The 18,258-nt window shown below is 47.0% G+C and overlaps 2 long non-coding RNA genes across 3 annotated transcripts in view; one reads left to right on the top strand and one right to left on the bottom strand.

Moving 5' to 3' along the window:
• The window catches only part of LOC125909282 (uncharacterized), a 30,045-nt gene extending 28,529 nt beyond the window's left edge, over positions 1 to 1,516 (top strand). For both annotated transcript variants that reach the window (XR_007453640.1, XR_007453639.1), the window contains one exon: positions 967 to 1,516. This is a non-coding gene — a long non-coding RNA (uncharacterized LOC125909282). The remainder of the gene's footprint in view (positions 1 to 966) is intronic.
• A 7,071-nt stretch (positions 1,517 to 8,587) lies between these two features.
• Positions 8,588 to 10,526, bottom strand: LOC125908973 (uncharacterized). The gene is made up of 3 exons (XR_007453508.1): positions 10,088 to 10,526; positions 9,256 to 10,002; positions 8,588 to 8,865 (listed from the first exon to the last, which is right to left on the bottom strand). It is a non-coding gene; the product is annotated as an uncharacterized LOC125908973 (long non-coding RNA).
• Between the last annotated feature and the right edge of the window lie 7,732 nt (positions 10,527 to 18,258).

Genomic DNA, 18,258 nt, shown 5'->3' with positions numbered 1-18,258 from the left:
GCTGACAAGCCGATGGTGTAGGACAAGAGACGGCGCCGGGGCTCGGGGGGCGGGGGGGGGGGGGGGGGGGGGGGGGGGGGGGAGGGCGTCCATTTCCTGCTCCTCGACCACCCCTGCATGCTTTCAGACTTGGAGTTTGTGCCTTCCTTTCCTTTCACCTTCCCAGCAAGCCAGTTAAGAATGTAGGAATGTAGGAGGGTGTACATTCGCCCGCTGGGCTGGTATGGTTCCGAGCCAAGAGCCGAGCCGGAACTGAGAAAGAAACCAAGGAAGATTCTTTGTGAGGTGGTCAAGATAAGGGAGCACTCCCAAACACACATACACCCTTACAAACACACCCACGTATACACACACCCTTTCCTGGTTATTCCGCAACTGCCTGGCCAAAAGCCTTCCTGCACACTTTTTAGAAACGGTGATTTTAATTGGCCCTGGCACCTATAGCCGCAAATGGCGTTATCCTTTTTCATTCTGTGGACAGCAGCTGCAAGCAGCCTGGTAGGAAAAAGGCACCCTAGCAATGGCCGGTTATCATCACGTCCTGTTGATTCCCCAGGGAAAACTTTCTCTTGTGCTTTTATAGAACATCCCCTTCCCTGGGTGGTTTATCTATTTTAAACCCACAAAAAAAAATGATATGGTTTTTGAAAAAAAAAAAAAAGACTTTTCTATCTTCTAGCACAGGTAAACTATCTCGCCTTTTTCACCATGACTTATTAGAAATAAATGTCAGCTGTGATTTTGGAAGTACTAAGAACAGGTGTAATAGTGGGCCCACAGGTAATCCGTCCTGCTCAACCCTGGCTGACAAGGATGAATTTTCTATTCTTATGAATCACCTTAACGCACTCGTAGAGGAGATTTGCAGCGGTGTTAGTATATTTGTAAGGCTGTGCTGCTGTAAACCTTGCATTCCAGCTTTGAAATATTTATCATTTCTCTTCCTGTTTGTTCCAAAACCATGAGGTGGCCAGCGTGGAGGGGAGTTCCATGTCCTTCTCTCTCCGCAAGTGCCAAAAGCTCTGCCCGGGCGCCACGGATGACAGCAACCGACATGCAACCAAATGAAACACGCCTCCTCTTTGCAGCTGCTTCAGAACAACGCTAAGGAAAGGAAAGGTCTTTGTGTGAAAACCTATCATTCTCGGTGAGACCTCAGACTCTGAGGTGTGGGCAGAACGTCTCTGCTGGGACAAGGGAAGTGGGGGCTTAGCCGTGGCTCTAGGGTGTGGAATATGTGAAGGTGTCACCAGAGACGCAGGAAGAAGCTGGGACACCCTCCGAAGCTCACTCTCTCTAAGCCTTCAGTAGGAGTCCAAAATCACGAAGGGCTTGCTACTGTGTGCCTGCCACGGAGGCACCAGCATAACAGTGGGAGACAGGGTCTGGGTCAAGTTGGAGACCTTCTCTGAGGGTTGGGATGACACAGATGTCCAAACGTTGGCCCCAGTGCTCACTGTCTTTGTAACGGAGGCAGGTGATATAACATGTCTAAGTTCCCACTTCTTGGTCACCAGGACAAGAATAAAATCTCCCCTCACAGGCTGTCAGGGAGTTAGCTGTGCTGATGTAGGCAGTGGAACTGACACTCAGTAAGGCTGGGTCCTTTTCACACTTCATCTGGTGAGCAGTGGGAGCTGTCCGAGCGTTCTGATCAGGGTGACGTTCATGATAGTTAGATAACCAGGTAGCATTGTTGAGAATGGATCAGCCACAGGGAGCTGTCCGCATCCAGCATAGATCAGTTTCCCCTCGAGCCTACAGCAAGACCAGAAAATGACCCGTGTATTGGTAAGTAAAATATTAGACAAACCTGCGGTCGAATATTGCCACTAGTGCTGTGTGTCCTGGGGCAGTTACTCAACCTCCCTGAGCCTCAACATTATTAGATTCTGACCTGTAAAATGGGAATAAATACAGTACACATTGCATGGGTTTGTGATGAAGACTAAATTAGATGAGGACTTACACACACACGCACACACACACTCACACCCCAGTGCCTACCACATAGTAAGAACTCAATAAATGATAGCCACAATGATTATGTCATACAGAAGCCTCTCTTTCCAGTTACATGTTTGATTCTAAGAAATGCAGTCAGTGGGGGAGGCTGGGTGGCCCAGTTAAGCATTGGACTTTGGCCCAGGTCATGATCTCACAGTTCATTCGTGAGTTCGAGCCCTGCATTGGGCTTCAGATTCTCTGTTCCTCCTCTCTCTGTCCCTCCCCTGCTTATTCTCTCTCTCTCTCTTTCTCTCTCTCCCTCTCAAATAAATAAATAAACTAAAAAAAAAAGAAAGAAATGCAGTCAGTGCACCCACAAAGGCACTGATAACATTTACTTCTTTCATGGGAAGCCGGGTAGCAAGAACCAACCAACTTCTAACAAGCCGGTAGCTTAGTTAGAAGTGGGTTGACGTCCTAATTCTGTTGCTGTCTAGCTCTTCCACCTTGGCCATCAAAGTTCTCTTTTTCTGAATTAGTTTCCTTACTGACCACTGGTTGTAGGATCCTGTAAGGTGAAGGTGTTTATAAAGGACACAGCGTGATTGAAATGTAAGATGGTGTATCATTGTTTAGACCAGGGACATAGACAGTGGCTCGAAGTCAGACAAACTCAGATTTGCTTTCCTACTTTGTTGCCCACTGGCTGTGTGGCTTTGGGCTAACCCCACTACCTCTCTGGTGAACCTCTATCTCTCCGTATATTACATGCAGATAGTAATAGCCGCCCCGCCGATCTCACAGGGCTGCTGAGTCTCAAACCTGAAAAATGAATACCAAAGACCTTTGTCATTTACAATACCACATGGCTGTTATTTAGGATAGTGATTCATTACAATTAGGGCATTTGCTTGGACAGCTCTTTAGGCAAGAAGGGAGAACAGACAGGCGAAGCCAGCGCAGCCAGAGAAAGCAAGGAAAATACCAAGACAGCAGGAGCGATTTTATAACCTGGGTTCTGACAGACACCAAGGAGCTGGAGGATTGGGGACTGGCAGGGTGGAGAGGGTGGTTTGCCTCTCAGTGGTGGGCAAATGCCCCCCAAGCTGCCGCTGCCATCGGGATCCTGGGAAGGCACCCAAGCGGGGATTTTAAGTGCTGTTCCTCCATGGGCTCCTGCAAAGTCTCAAAGGTTAGCACCCAGCCATGCTCAGCATAGAGGGGCTTCGGGCTCTGTAGCCAGAGGACTGCTGAAGAGCTTTGATCTGTACTCGCTCCCCGGGAAATGGCCACGACTATTTCCAGAAGGGCGTTTCCACCCTAGGTTGACTCATTCTCTTCCATGAATAACGCTGCCCTTAAGTTACGCCTCCGAAACCAAGTCTATTGTACAACCATTAGTTACACTGTGTACTCGAAAGTTTCTGCAAAGACCATCAGCAACATCCCCACTGAGAATGAGGTGGGATCAAAGGGAAAGTCTCTGAAATCGTGACTTTGAGTTTTTGCTCTGAAATAAACACTGTATTAGATTCATGTTAATTGCTGTATTTTCTTCATGCTCCTGATAGCGGTCTGCTTTCAGTAGGACCCCATTGGGCAAATGCATGTCAGAAAAGGAATTTGTTCACTGTTCAAGTGATTTTTCACCCTTTTTCTTTCCAGTAATGCTAACAAAACAAAGAAGGTGATGGGCAGGCTAAAGGGCCATCCCACCGGGCAGACTGCTCCGCTATTTGAAGCTGCAGGATGCTCAGAACCATCCATGAAGTCCCATTTCCAGAACTATTTTCAGCACCCAGGAGAAAGCAAAGGGCCCGAAGGCCAAATCTTGCTATCTTAAAATGATGGTTATTATTCGCCTCTGTTTGCCACAGAGTTTGCTGGTATTTTTTAGCCCTGAAAAAGCCTGCTGTGGAGGTGTTTGATGCCTTCCCCCTGTGGCCCTCCCTTCCAGCTGGGTGAGGGGTGTCTGCCCCTTCCCCGAATGTCACAAATCCTCTGTTAAAAGAGGAAATGAAATGTCACCTCTCCGGCAGCCTCAAATCTCAGAGATGCTGGAGCTGGGGTTCCTCCCCAGCAAAGGTGCCCAGCCCTGGCACAAGGCTGTGGCTCCTGAGTGACCCCATGGGCACTAGATTCCCCTAGATCCCCTCCGGATCCCCCCAACCCGAGCCTTGCTTTTCCACATCACCCTTAGCGGAGGGGGGCAGCCCCTTCATCAAAACAAAACTGGTCGCACAGACTGTGCTCTCGTTCAGTTTGTACCGCAGCTTGTAGGAAAAGGAGTTTAGCTCTAGGATTTGGAGAGCACTTGTTAAATTATTAACCCCTTTAGATGGAATACTCATTCTAGAAGAAGCATCTGTGCTATGGGCGTCGGGTGGCCACCTCCCCTTCTCCCAGGAATCCCCTGCAGACCTGGTCAGAGCAGCTCTCCCCTCCCCCGCCGCGTCTTGGCTCAGAACCAAAGGTGGAGGGAATCCTCACATCCGGACGGGCCACTCAGGCGAAACCAGCCACTCCGTCTAGCCCAGCTGCCCTGTGAGTGCCTCGAAGTTAATAAAATGTGAGTTAACCCCATCTCTCCCTTCAGATCCTGCCACCCTCCCCATTTAGCAAATGCCTACCAGCCTGGGCAAGATGTCACTTAAAATGCACCTGCTCTCAGAGGTGCCCGGGTGGCTCAGTTGGTTAAGCCTCTGGCTTCGGCTCAGGTCATGATCTCGTGGTTCATGAGTTCGAGCCCTGCATCAGACTCTCTGCTCTCAACACAGAGCCTGCTTCAGGTGCTCTCCCCCTCTCTCTCTTACTCTCTCTCTCTCTCAAAAATACATAAACATTTAAAAAAAAAAAAAAAAAAACCTCCTGTTCTTCTTTACCTGGGCCCTGCAACAACAGTTGCCAACTGCTTCTCCTTCCCAGAAAGCCAAAAGCATGTCTCTCATGTAAATACCTGAGCATCTAACAGAATGTCAGTGACAGCTTAACAATTTCAATGAAGCTGCACTTCTTTCCAACACTGAAAGCTCTTTCTGTGTGCATTTTCTAATTATGAAAAAATGATACATGCTTGTAGAAAAAAAAAAACAATTCAAAGAGTACAGCAATAAGTAAAGCAGAAAGAAAACATTCTGTAAACCCCCCCCCCCACCTCCAAAGACAACTAGAGTAAATATTTTAGTGTCAATCCTTCCAGAATTTTCTCTGCGTGTGCCCATTGTTTTTAAGCAAACTGACAAGAAGACATATTGAAAGCTTTTCTTTTTTGACTGTAGTGAAAACTTTGAAACAACGTAAATGCCTGTCGGTAAGAAAATAGTGAATTAAATTCTGGGGCATGTGCGCAGCGGAATCCCTCACGGTTACCAGGAGGAAGAGACAGATGCCTGTCCCCTGACAAGGAAAGATGTCCACAGTATACGGTTCAGTGAGAAGAGCAGGTTGTAGAACAATCGTGTTTCGAAGTTTAAGCATTTGCCTGTGTTCAATGTATGTGCACATTCTTCAGACCTCCATTGATCATGTCTCCTCCTTTTACTTCTTTTTGTAAAGTTTTTTTTTTGAAATGTTTATTTATTTCAGAGAGATAGAGAGCAGGGGAGAGGCAGAGAGAGAGAGAGAGAGAGAGAGGATCCCAAGCAGGCTCTATGCTGTCAGCACAGAGCCCGATGCGGGCCTCGAACCTACGAACCCTGAGATCATGATCTGAGCTGAAACCGAGAGTGGGAAGCTTAACTGACTGAGCCACCCAGGTGGCCCTTTTTTAATTTTTTTTTAAATAAACATTTGTATATAAGAGACAGAGCACACGCAAGCAGGGAAGGGGTAGAGAGAGGAGGAGAGAGAGAATCCCAAGCAGGCTCCAGGCTGTCAGGGGAGAACCCACCTCAGTTTTCGCTTATTTATATTTGGGTGAATGTGCGGCTGCCGAAGATCAATCTGTCGGAGGCCTGGGGTGCTCATTCTCTGGGAAGTTTCCCTGCAGTTCCGCGGCCCCCTTCCCACAGACCAGCTCTGGACCACCAGCACCCTCCCCTCTGGTGAAGTTCTCCCATATAACAGGTTGACCCTCTGGCCCAAGACCAGCCCACCCCCACCTGCTAAGGAGCCCGTTCCTGCCTCCCAGCTCCTGCCTAAAGCTCCGGCCTGAGCCCTCGGGCAGATTCATTCACCACCACCAGGCTGCGAACTCTGTCCCACCTGGGAGAAGTTCCACGGGCTTCCCTCCCTCCTCGAATGACAAAAACCAGGTGGGCCCCTATTTGCTCCTGTTTCAACAACTCTTTCTCAGGAGACAGTCACGTTACTTGGTTCTTTTTTGAACCAGTTAGAACATCCGTCTGGTCTCCTCGTGTGTTAAATAAAATCTGTAGCCCGTATTCATTTTTATATCTGTATGACAGCCAAGATTTTTTTTCTCCCCCCCCCAAAAAATCTTTAATGGTAACGATCAGTTATTCAAAGAATACAGCCAGATGAGCCAAGTATATTTGTTTCCTAGTGGTGCCGTAAAAAGTTACCACAGCTTTTTTACACTGCCACAGTAAAGGTAGTGGCTTATAAAAGCAGAAGTCCAAAAATCAAGATGGTGTGCGGGGAAGGTTGGTTTCTCCTGGGGCCTCCGGGAGAGAGTGGGTACCTGTCTCTTCCAGTTTCCAAACACCGCTGGCATCCCTTGGCTTACGGCCACATGACCATGACCTCTGTTTCGATCTTCTCACTGTTTTTACCTCTCTCTCTCACTGAACCCTCTAGCACCCTTCCCACCGTCGAGCTCACCCAAATAATCCAGCATGATGTTCCCATCTCAAGTCCGTAATTACCAAGGCCCTGTTGAGAGCACCTGGGTGGTTCATTTGGTTAAGCATCTGACTTCGGCTCGGGTCATGATCTCACGGTTCGTGAGTTCGAGCCCCGCATCGGGCTCCGTGCTGACAGCTCGGAGCCTGGAGCCGGCTTCGGATTCTGTGTCTCCCTCTCTCTCTGCCCCTCCCATGCTCACGTGCTCTCTCTCTCTCTCTCTCTCTCTCTGTCTCTCAAAAATAAACATTAAAAAAATAAATAAAATAAAAACTAAGGCCCTTTGGCCATATAAGGTACATTCACTGTTTCCAGAAATGGTGGAGGCGGGGGGCACATTATTCAAGAAATGTAGGAAGAGAAGAAACTAGAAAAACAAAGAAAATATACAGGGCTAGAATCCTACTAAGGCTTTTCGTCAAAGGCTTAAGAAATGCTGTGAATAAAAGAATGATCAAACACATTACAATACATACATATGTCACTGAAATACTACGCAGCGGTTATGACAAACGAGTTAGGTCAGCCTGTGTTAGCATTACATGTCACGACACGGCAAGATTTTCAAGATACGGTCACTGGAAAAAGCGACGCTGTGTAGGTGAGTAGATGGGCTCTAGATACACCACAAACTAATATGCATGGTCGTCCCTGGAGGGGAAGGTGGGATCAAGTGGGGACAGGGGGGGGACTTTTCATTTTCTATCTGTGCACTTGGGAATTCCTTGAGTATTTGCAATATTATATTTGCATTATGTGTAATTTTTTAAGATCACAGTAATGAAAGTATCAAAGACGATCCAGAGGGGGCAAATGGCCTTCCCTTCCCCTCCTGGTACTGCTTCTCTGGCTCCTCTGAGAAGCTAAGTCAGGTGCACCCTCCCGGCTGCATCAGAGAGCCCAGGTACGGCCCCCTCCCGCGCTGACCAGATGTACGGGAAGGACAGACAGACACGGGCAGCGTCTCCCCAGAGGTAAGCGTGTGTTCACTCATTTCTCAGGCCACAACGAACCCCTGGTAGGAAGCTCTCCTTTAGGCTCCATTTCTCGTACCTCTTTTCTTCTGCAGGCAAACTCTGAACCGCCCAGGCCCCCCAGCCCGCCGTCCTAACATTCCGTGGTGTTCGCCTGGATCGTTTCCTCCTTTGATGCCCCGCCACCGTCAGCCTGGTTCTAATTAGCAGCCGGCACGTAACACAAAGGCGAGTTCTAGAAATACGCAGACAGTTTCCACAAGCAGCCTGCTCCCCTCTTATTATGTTAATAATGAAGCTATTCCCCGTGGTACCTTGGGATGGCGTATCTGATAAGCAGCGGCAGCACGACTGCGTGTTCCAGACATTCGTGCTGCATAAACAGAGCAAGTGGAGGCGGAAACAGCTCCGACACAGCCTTCACACGCATACAAATTGGTGACAACTGCCATCTAAAGGCCCGATGTGTCCGTTCGGCACACTGCTCTCGCACAAACATCCAAGACTAACGTGTTGCCTGAATGGGATCCGGATTCGATGATCCCCTCTGCACCTGAGGCATGAGCACCGCAGAAGCCAGAAAGCTGGCTTCCATGTCCCTCGACCTACTTCAGGGACCCTAGTGCTGTCGAGTGCTTTGGAGGGCAGCATCCCCTGGTCCCTCTTCGAACCCACACACAGGGCGCTGGTCTGACCCGGCGTTTACATTTACGGAGTACCGCGGGCTGTAGCAGGTGCCAAATGAAACATCAGTCTGGTTTTGTTTTTTTTTTTTTTAAGTTTATTTATTTTGATCGCTTCTCGGCCTTTTGGCTAAGATCAAGTGAAGTTTATTTATTTTGAGAGAGAGAGAGAGAGAAAGAAACAAAGTGTGAGTCGGGGAGGGGCGGGAGGGGTGGGGGGGGGAGGAGAGAGAGCATTCCAAGCAGACTCCACCCTGTCAGCACAGAGCCAGATGCTGGGTTCCAGTTCCCAAACCGTGAGATCATGATCTGAGCCACTATCAAGGGTCGGAACACTGAACGGACTGAGCCACCCAGGTGCCCCAACACATCTGTCACTGTACTTCATCTCAGTGATGGCCAAGATTCCTTCTCAAGGCCGAAGACCCACTTATAGATGAAAACGCTATCGTGGGCCCCTAAGGGAGAAAAGATCCCTTTTTAGCACTTATTGGTTTTAAAAATATACAATGAAAAACTCAATTCGGCAACTCTGAGTAAATGTGCATCTTATTGTCAAAACGGTATTTACATGTATTTGAAAATCTTTATACGTCTATTTTTGAAGCTTATTATTATGAAATAAACGTTTGTGTTTCCCCTCGCCCCAGAAAATTCATATGTTGAAACCCTCTTTCCCCAGGATCAAGGTATTAGGTGAGGCCTTTGGGGTGATTAGGGCGTGAGGGTGGGGCCCCCGTGAATGGGGTTATTACCTGAAAAAAGAGACCCCGCAGAGCTCCCTAGCCCTTGCCACCTTGTTAGGACAGGAGAAGTGTGCAATCTGCAACCCGGAAGAGGAAGCTTACCAGAACCCCGTCGTGCTGATACTGATCTTGGACTTCCAGCATCCCAAATATAAGAAATACATTTCTGTTGTTTATGGGCACCCAGCCTATGTACTTTGTTATAGCTGCCCAAACAGACTAAGGCACTTACTTATCCACTCCGCAGACAACAGATCCAAGGATCTCTTGCAATATTTCCTTAGCCGTTGCTCGGAGGAGTTCTCAGTCCATAACTTAGGAATCACTACTGTAGAGTAGGCAAAAGAGAAAGCGGCCTTGTTTTTGCCCTAAAGATCTTAACATTTTTAAAACTACTAGAGGAAAGAGTTTCGAGTGAAGCCTATAGCGGATCAGAGGGAGAGAGTAGACGTAAGCCTAGAAGAGGCCATAGCAGTGGGGGTGGAGAGAGAGAAAACAGAATGGGTAAGACAGTAAAGGGGGAGACCCTGGAGATGTCGGTGACCACCTGAATGCAAGAGAGAGAGTCTCACGCAGACACCATGGTTCCTGGCTCCTCTATGGGCTAAGTAACGGAGCCGTTCACCAAAACAGGGCTGGAGGAGTGGGTCTCAATGTCTCCCTGGGCATCTCTGCCTCTCGGCTCTCCCTCCTCACAAATGAGACAATATCCTGAGTGCTCTTGCAGCCACAGTGGAAGACCCACTTCACGATCACTGAATGAGTCCATTTCAACTCCCTTCTGTTTACACCCAGGGAATCACAGCATATCACAGAATCCGGGGAGGAAACCTCTTCCTGTGAAGCCTCCTGTCAAAGATAATTTGGATATGCACATTCAATCCAGGGACTGCCCATTCTCTGATTTCTAGCAAGGCCAATGTCTTATTTGTACCTGAAGAACGACAAAGACTTCTCTCCAAGTACTTTGCTTTACTGTTTTTCTCCATTGCTTGGAGGCTGAAGAAAAGAGGGCCGGGGAGATGATCATAATGCCAGAATATCAGCTTGCAAACTCCACTGGCTGTCCCAGACATAAATAATTGTATATATACATATTTCAATGGAACAGCATTTGTGGTGCTCTTAACTCCTGCCAGGCGCTGGGCTACATGGGTTTACATTCACTTCCTCCTTGGAGAAACCTTCAGGACCATCCAGTGTAGAATTACCCCACCTCTCCCAACTTACTCTTCACACATCTATGAGTTTTATTTTCTTCATACTACTGCTCACTCTCTGTAATGACCTCATGTCCTGACTCCTTTATGTATCATATGCGGCTACCCTCCAGTTGGTAACCACGGTAACCAAAGGCAGAATTTGTTGGCTCATTAACCCCTCTATTCCCAGCGCCTAGAAAAGTGCCTGGCACCCCATAGTCGCCTTCTTTCTTCATCTATCTAATGAATGATTCCATTTAAACTTTGTCACAACAAATGGGGTACTAACTTGACTTTTCCGAATGTGGACACTGAAGCTAAGAAAGATGTAAAAAAAAAAAAAAAAAAAAAAAAAACCTTGACCAAATTTACACGGCTACTAAGGGGTGATTAGGATTCACACCCAACTCACATTGGTCTTCTAGCTGGAGCTCTTAAGACAATGCTGCCTGTATGCCTAACTTTGAGCAGTGACCCATTATTGGGGCAGAGATAAGGGTAGACAGCTCAGCGTACCCCATCGTGGCTCCTGAAAGAGAAAGGGCTCCTAGGGTATCAGCAGCATTATCTTGTTCTATAAAGGGCAGCTATTCAAGGCAGGCCCTTAGAGCTGTCTGTAAGTATTACACAGGAAGACCTTTAGAATCAATACAAAGGTTCACCCAGCACGTCTCTCTCTCCCCAAATCAAACACGGATGTCCCAGTGGACGTGGACAAAGGCTTGCAAACCTAGATGCCCAAAATGGCAACTGGAAGGATGTATAGGAAGAAAAGCCTACCTGGGGGAAAAGAAAAAGTGTTATTGATCACTCTTGATCCTTAGGACTTTTTAGCCGCAGCTGGGAGGACCACCGCATTCTCTCCCACGGGCTGACTACTGGATTCTGCACCCACCCAGTTCGTGAGGTTGGTAACTCTCACGGAGGCAGGAGAGATGGACCGCAGAGCAACCCTGTTACTTCAAGGTTCCTATCTCTTCAGATTTGTACGTAGCAAGGGCAAATACCTTCATTTCAGCCAAAACCATTGTGTGTTCAGGCTTGTTTCCTCTGACAATGAAGAGAAGGTACAGGTGAGAGCATTGGATAGAAAAAACATACATCTGCACATGTACTTGTATGTGTAAGTGTGTGTGTTCACATGGTCAGTTGATAGTAGCTTGAGTGGAGTCGCTGCAATACACAAGCTGAGCTTGGGCACAAATTACACTGGAATTGCTCGCTGCTATTGACTTCAAGCTGCTTCCAGATTGCTACCTTGGGCATAGGATGCGAGCAGAAAATATGCTGCCCATTTGGAAAAGAAGAAAAATAAGCAGTTGCCCTTTAATGGCCGTATCTAGCAAGTGAGTCCTTTTATACTACCTGTTTGGCAAGAGTAGAACAATATCTTAATGAGATTTTCCTCTTCATCCTCCACCCACCCCACCCCTAACCAAAGAAAAAGCCTCAAAAATCAAACCTGTCTCCAAACTGCTCAAGTTTGAGGTTGACAAGTGAACACAGACCAGAACACAGGTGCACTAGTCCCTCCTTACAGCAGGAGAAGCTCTGATTGATCAGTCAATCCCAAACCCTATTTATAGATCACTCAACTGCGTCTGCCTGGCTGAAGGTGTTATTATAAAGGCACACACCTAGATAGCTTTAAAAGGGGAAAAAATGGGGATACCCATACAGTTTCTAAATGCTTCTGGCATAGAGCTGAGCCAATGATGGTTCCTTCTTTGGGTTCTGAAGTTCTCATTGCACAGAACTGAATACACCTTAAGAAAATAAAAAAGAAAGGAGGGAAGGAGGGAGGAAAAGAAGGGAGGGAGGGAGAGAAAGAAGGAAGGAAAGAAGGAAGGAAGGAAGGAAAGAAGGAAAGAAAGAAGGGAGAGAAGAAAGAAAGAAAGAAAGAAAGAAAGAAAGAGAGGAAGGAAGGATCCAACCAAACAAGAATCAAGTCAGGGGCTTCAACTTCTAACCTGCAAGCATGTGGACAGCAAAAGGAAGAGAGAGGGCAGAAGAGAAGGAGGAGGGCAATAAAATCCAAATTAAAAGGCAGCATGTAAGTGATAATGATAGCTTTGGGCAGCCAGACAGGATTAATCAGGGGGATTTGAGTAAATTCAGCAGGAGAGTTTGCCATTACCCTGCTGAAGCCCTTGATATTTATCAATCAAATGGAGTCACAAATGGAATCTTGGAATAAGCAGGTCTGAAATGCGGGTTAATGAATCCCCCTGTGGACACGACAGCCTTCATCCCTGATGTTATGAATGGGGGCTTTCCCGGAAATGCTCCGCAGTCTAGGAAGAGGCAAACAAGTGATAGCGAATCATAACTAAGTGACCAATACACCTCGGTCCCGAAGCTTTGCACCTAACCTAAAAGAGGCTCTAGCTCAAGGAAAACTAGACCCTAGGTGTTATGTTCTGCAGCTCAGCTGGCAACCTCCTCCAGGGCTCAGGGGTCACTGTGGGGTGTGAGAGATTAAAGATCACGGAAGTTTCAGGATGGGGGGTGGGGTTCGTGCTCTATGAGGAAGGTTCTGACTGCTGTAAACGAAGCCAGGTGTTTGGAAACTTAGTAAGTGTTTATGGAAATCAGGAAGGGGGCTGGGGGCCCATCAGCAGAGAACTCAGGCAGCTAACCACGCAGATCTCACGGTAAATTGGGAAGGCAGTTTCATTCCCACCAAGTTAAATTGAACTTGAAATTGGGAAGTCATGTTCCTTTCCAAAGGCTAGTTTTCCCTGTGAGACACTATCATTAAGGGGAGGGAAGCAGTCTGGGAATCTTCAATCCTCTATGATCTGGGGCTTAAAGGGTCACTCCAGCCTTTCAGAACTGAGGGCAGGGGGGCCACAATAGTGAGGAAGCAGGGGAGTAGAATATGGGATTTTTAGTCTAATTCTGAATTGACATACGGTCAGTTAAGAAAATGGCCTGTGTAGTGGAATGTGAAATTCATGAGAATTATCGACTGTATTCATAAGGGTGGCTAAAAAGTGATTAAGTCTGCCACCATATTTAACTATGATGCCTTAAAAAGAGGAGGCACTTAAATGCCTTTGTGGATATTTTCATTTATAGGGTTTCAGAATATTAGTGGTTTGCATTACTCACTTGATAACATCAGCTTTAAAATATGTACGTAAGAATACACACCTAATGCTAGAATCTGTATTGCTTATATATTGCTGTAGCAGCTTACACTAACAATAAACATTTATCTGGGGTCTCTCGTGAAAGTCAGAGGCAAGTTGCCAGCCAGGGTCTCGGTCATCTGAAAGCTTGACTGGGCTAGGAGAATCCATTTCTAAGATGGTCCACTCACACAGCTGACGAGTCAATGCTGGTTGTTGGTAGGAGGCCTCAGTTCCTCACCATGTGGACCTCCTTATAGGACTGCTCTAGTGTCCTCACAATATGGCTACTGGCTCCCCCAGATGCCCATAATAGGACATGACTATATTTGCTTAAATAAAGTAGATATGTGTTCTCTGGCTTAGAAAAGTCCTAAGGTAGGTGGTATGTGATTGGCACAGTGCTACATTTAGTCATCAGGTGCCTTGGATTCTGTCCCCCCATCCTTATTACAAGACCTGAAGTTTGCCTCCTCTGTCAATATGGAGACCTACTAGAGATCCAGCCAACTGTCCACAATCGAACAGGAAGTAGAAGTTGGAAGAGAAAGGCAAAAAATGAGCCCATACCAACCGTCTGCCTCACAGTTCTGGTTTCCAGAGTGTCTGCCCAATAACCTCTGTTTCCACCTCATTAGCCAGGATGGTCACCTGAAGTTGTAATGGGAGCTGAGAAATTTGTATCTAGGGCAAACATATTGCCACGCCAAAGAAAATCAGCTTTGATGGCCAAGGAAGAAAAAGAAAATGGACGTTGGGTCAGGAACAAACAGGTCCCGTCTTACCTGTTTTGTAGAGATCCCAGGAAGTTGTGCTATGCCAGAGTTCCCCCATAATATTTTCACAAATTGGCACATATGTTTAAAAAGGTCAGAGTAGGGAAGCATGGAGAAAATTGGTGGGTGAGAAGTAGAACAGAAGAGATGCCTCATCTTCGGTAAAAGCATAAATTATCCTGGGATTGGTCTTACCGTAAGGATCAGACGGTTGCCATGTTCCCTAAAGGGTTTTAATGGTTCCAAGAAATGAACTGGAAAGGACAGGTGCTTTGTAGCACTAGCCCACCATGACTGGATTGTCTCTTTCCAGTGCGACTGGGGACCCACTGGAACATTAGGCTGAAATCCAAGGCTGTTTTTGCATTCTCTCTCCCTGACATTTACAGTAAAAGGCTGAATTCTCTGCCTGGTAAACTGCGAGGCACTATCAATAGTGGGTGTTGGAAAATGATGCAGAAACAAACGGCACATTATTTATGCCAGTGGAAACAGTAAATCACCCTTCCTTTGCACTTAAACAGCACAGCAAGTGCAAATCAAAAGTTCTCACACCTCAGAAGGAGAATAATCCACGAGCTTCTCAGAGGAAGGAATTACCTACCTGCCTATACAGTGCAATAAATGTGCCTTTTAAAATGAAATAATTTCTGAGCTCCTCAGCACAAGACTTACGGTGAAAAAGACAGCACCAATATTAAAATTTAATATACCCAATATTGTCATGTACCAATAAATCAACTAGTAAAAAGCAGCAAGAATTTTTTTCTCCACTCCTAAAAAGAGTTACAGCGCCTTAATTTGAATGGATGTTGGGTTACGATTATGGGTTACGATGGTGAAAAGTATGAATTCGTGTCTCTACAGCAATCAGATGGGGTTGCACAGAGCAGTTTATATAATATGCAGTGTCCTGCTCTGTCAATGTCAACGAGTATCCGCTTCTCTTATTAATTCAATGGACTATAAAGATGACAAGTTTAGAAGCTGGAATAGTGATAAAGTGAAAGCTTGGAATAGTTCAATCCTCGCGGCTTCATGGTGCTTTGCAGAGGTTGTCTGGTTCCACCCTCAGACTGGGGTGCGTGGCGAGTGCATTGCCTGTGCGTTAGGAATAGGAGAAAAGTTTAAGGCTTGAAGGAAAAACTTCTAACAGGCAGACTTCCCATCGGACTGCCTACTTGTAAGACGGACCCTGTTCAGACCATTTCTATCCGTAACCAGAGTCTGGAGTCAGACAAATCTGATTTAAATCCTGGGTCTGCCACTTAGCAACTGGGTGTGATCTCGGACAGGCTGCTAAGGCTTCTTGAGTCTCAGTTTCACCTGTAAAAACGTAGGGAAGAGGCGACCTAATTTGCAAGGTTGGCAGATGGCATACCTTATGTGAAAGGGTTGAAGCTGGGGTAGGTACTGGCTGAACGCTACCCCTTCCACCCAGTACTTTCCAGATTTCAAAATCAGGACTCCTGCTTTGCATGCATTCCCACCAAAGAAGATCTGACCTGCTTCCTTAGCCCATTATTCCTGGAAGATTAAATACGACTGTATGGAAAGTGATTAATGGTGCAGGGCGCCCGGTAAGGTCTCATCATCTTCATCATCGTCGTCGTCGTCAGGACGTGTGGCTGGGTTCTCTCGGTGGCCCTGCCAGAGATCCCACAAATGACGTGATTCTTCATGATGGAGTGGAGGAAGGAAGGGAAAGTTCCCAACAACGTGTGACAATTTTCTCTGCTAAAATATGTTCAAAGATCCCTTTTCAATCCTTTTATTATTGTCGTTAGTCACAAAAAGGCCCAACCAAGACCCCTGGAAGCCCTGGCTTCCTGACCTCTGTGCTGTGCCGGGTTTTGATTTAAGAGTTCAAGGAGGCAGCGGAACGGGCCACAAAAGCACACATGCGCGCTGGCCCTGATCCTGGGGGCAGATGACAATGCTGCCACCTTGCCTGAAGGAGAGTGCACACGACAGCCTCTTCAACAGAGCGCGGCTGAAGCTGCGCCCTGGCGGACCCAGCCTGCAGCTCCCAGCGATGATTTACAGAGCAACCGCACCTTCCATCAGAGGCGGAAGGGGACAGCGGCCACGCTGCCATCCCAGCTGATTTGTTAGCTACAGATCAGTCACCAAGGCAGGCAGAAACACAGTGGGTAGGGCACACGTGGTAAATGTGAGCGCCTTCCCAGGGAGGGATAGGCAGGGAGGGGTGGGGAGAGAAAAATGATGGATAGGGCCAAACAGATAAAGTTTCTTCTGTGGCGATGTTACATCACCCTTAAATAGAAAATGTGATTTATTTTCCCCAAGGCTGAGGGCAGGAAAGGCAATGCTTTGGGGACCTCTTTGCTGCCAAGATTGCGTTCAGCGAAACATTTTTCCAAGCCCTTGGGTAGTGAAAAGAAAAGCAGCCAATGATCACCAGAATAGCTACTATTTATTGAGCACCAAGCACCAAGCTGGCGATGCACCAAGACGTGCGTATTCCCTCGATTTCTAGCAATGATACCAAAAGTTCATAATACCATCCTGATACTACACCTGAAAATAAATTGGGGGCCAGTGAGTCCAGAATTTCATAGACATTTTGGGGGCATGCATTATGTATGGACCAAGCACTGAATGGATACGGTGCTGAATATGAAAGACACGGTGCCCCGCGAGGAACAGACATTCTAGTAGGGAAACATAAAAAATAAACACTGAAACCAACAAACAGCATTACTTCAAGCACTAATAAGTGCTGTGAAGGGAGGAAGCAGTCGGTTTGCTACAGAGTGACATGTTGGAGGGGCTCTGGGGCAGAGGCGGGACACTTAATTTTTTTAATGTTTATTTTTGAGACAGAGTGTGAGTGGGGGAGGGGCAGAGAGAGAGGGAGACACAGAATCTGAAGCAGGCTCCAGGCTCCGAGCTGTCAGCACAGAGCCCGATGCGGGGTCCAAACCCACGAACCACAGGATCATGACCTGAGCTAAAGTTGGATGCCTAATCAACTGAGCCACCCAGGTGCCCGGAGGTGGGGACATTTAGGTAGAGGGCTCAATATTGACAGACCAGCCAATAAAATGTGCTGGAGAGGGCTTTTCTAGAAGAATGAAGAGAAAGGGCAAAGCACCCAAGATGGAGACAGAAAGAAGATGCAGAAAGAAAGCTAGTGTGACCAGGGGGCAGTGGGCACCGGGAAGGGGATGGGTCAGGCCACCCAGCGTATCCCACATCATGCACTTTGGAGGTGGCCAAGCCAGTATGGTCACCCAAAACTATCTTAGAAGCTCATAGGCAGTCTGCTTCTGCACACTGAGATTAACACACAGCAATACCCAGAGGATGGGCTTGGAGTCAGCCTGGTCAAGTGTAAATCCTGACCTTACCAGGAACAACCTGTTGGATCAGTTTGGAGAAGTTCCCTGACTTCTCTTTGACCTCAGTTTCTTTATCTGAAAAAGGAAATGATCACCCTGTTCATCCCTTCCCCAGTGAGAAATTGCGAGAACAAGAGACAAACTGTGTGGATAGCAGTATAAGCACTGAGCAAGCAGTGTTATTTTTCCTACACATGGGGGTTATTTTTAAAGGAATGAAAGAACCATTTCCTGTTCTTGCCCCAAGAGATAAACAGGTTTGGGTTCCTGAAGACTAGGCTCTCCCTAGAAAAAGGCAATAACTGTTCTCATTATGATCTAAAAAAAAAAGCAAACTTCCCACTTCCTTGGAGACCTCTCCAAATAAGACTTTGTTATTCCAGGTATGGTCTCACAAAGAACAGTGTATTAGTCAGGCTTCTCTGGTGAAACATAATGTATATAAATCCATATAATACATAGACTGAGATCTAGATACCCTCAGTGGAGCTGTCCAGATTTAAGGGTCTCCAAGTGACCAAGCAGTGACTGTCTTCATCAAGGACCCCAGACTGTTTCATGCACAGAGAACTCTTGCGCCTTTCTCCTGCAATACTTTAGGTCCTGTTAAGACCTGAGAGAGAGAGAG

The sequence above is a fragment of the Panthera uncia genome, assembly GCF_023721935.1.
Source record: "Panthera uncia isolate 11264 chromosome B3 unlocalized genomic scaffold, Puncia_PCG_1.0 HiC_scaffold_1, whole genome shotgun sequence".
Taxonomy (NCBI): domain Eukaryota; kingdom Metazoa; phylum Chordata; class Mammalia; order Carnivora; family Felidae; genus Panthera; species Panthera uncia.
Note: the sequence above shows the minus strand (reverse complement) of the source record. Positions and strands in the feature narration are given on the sequence as shown.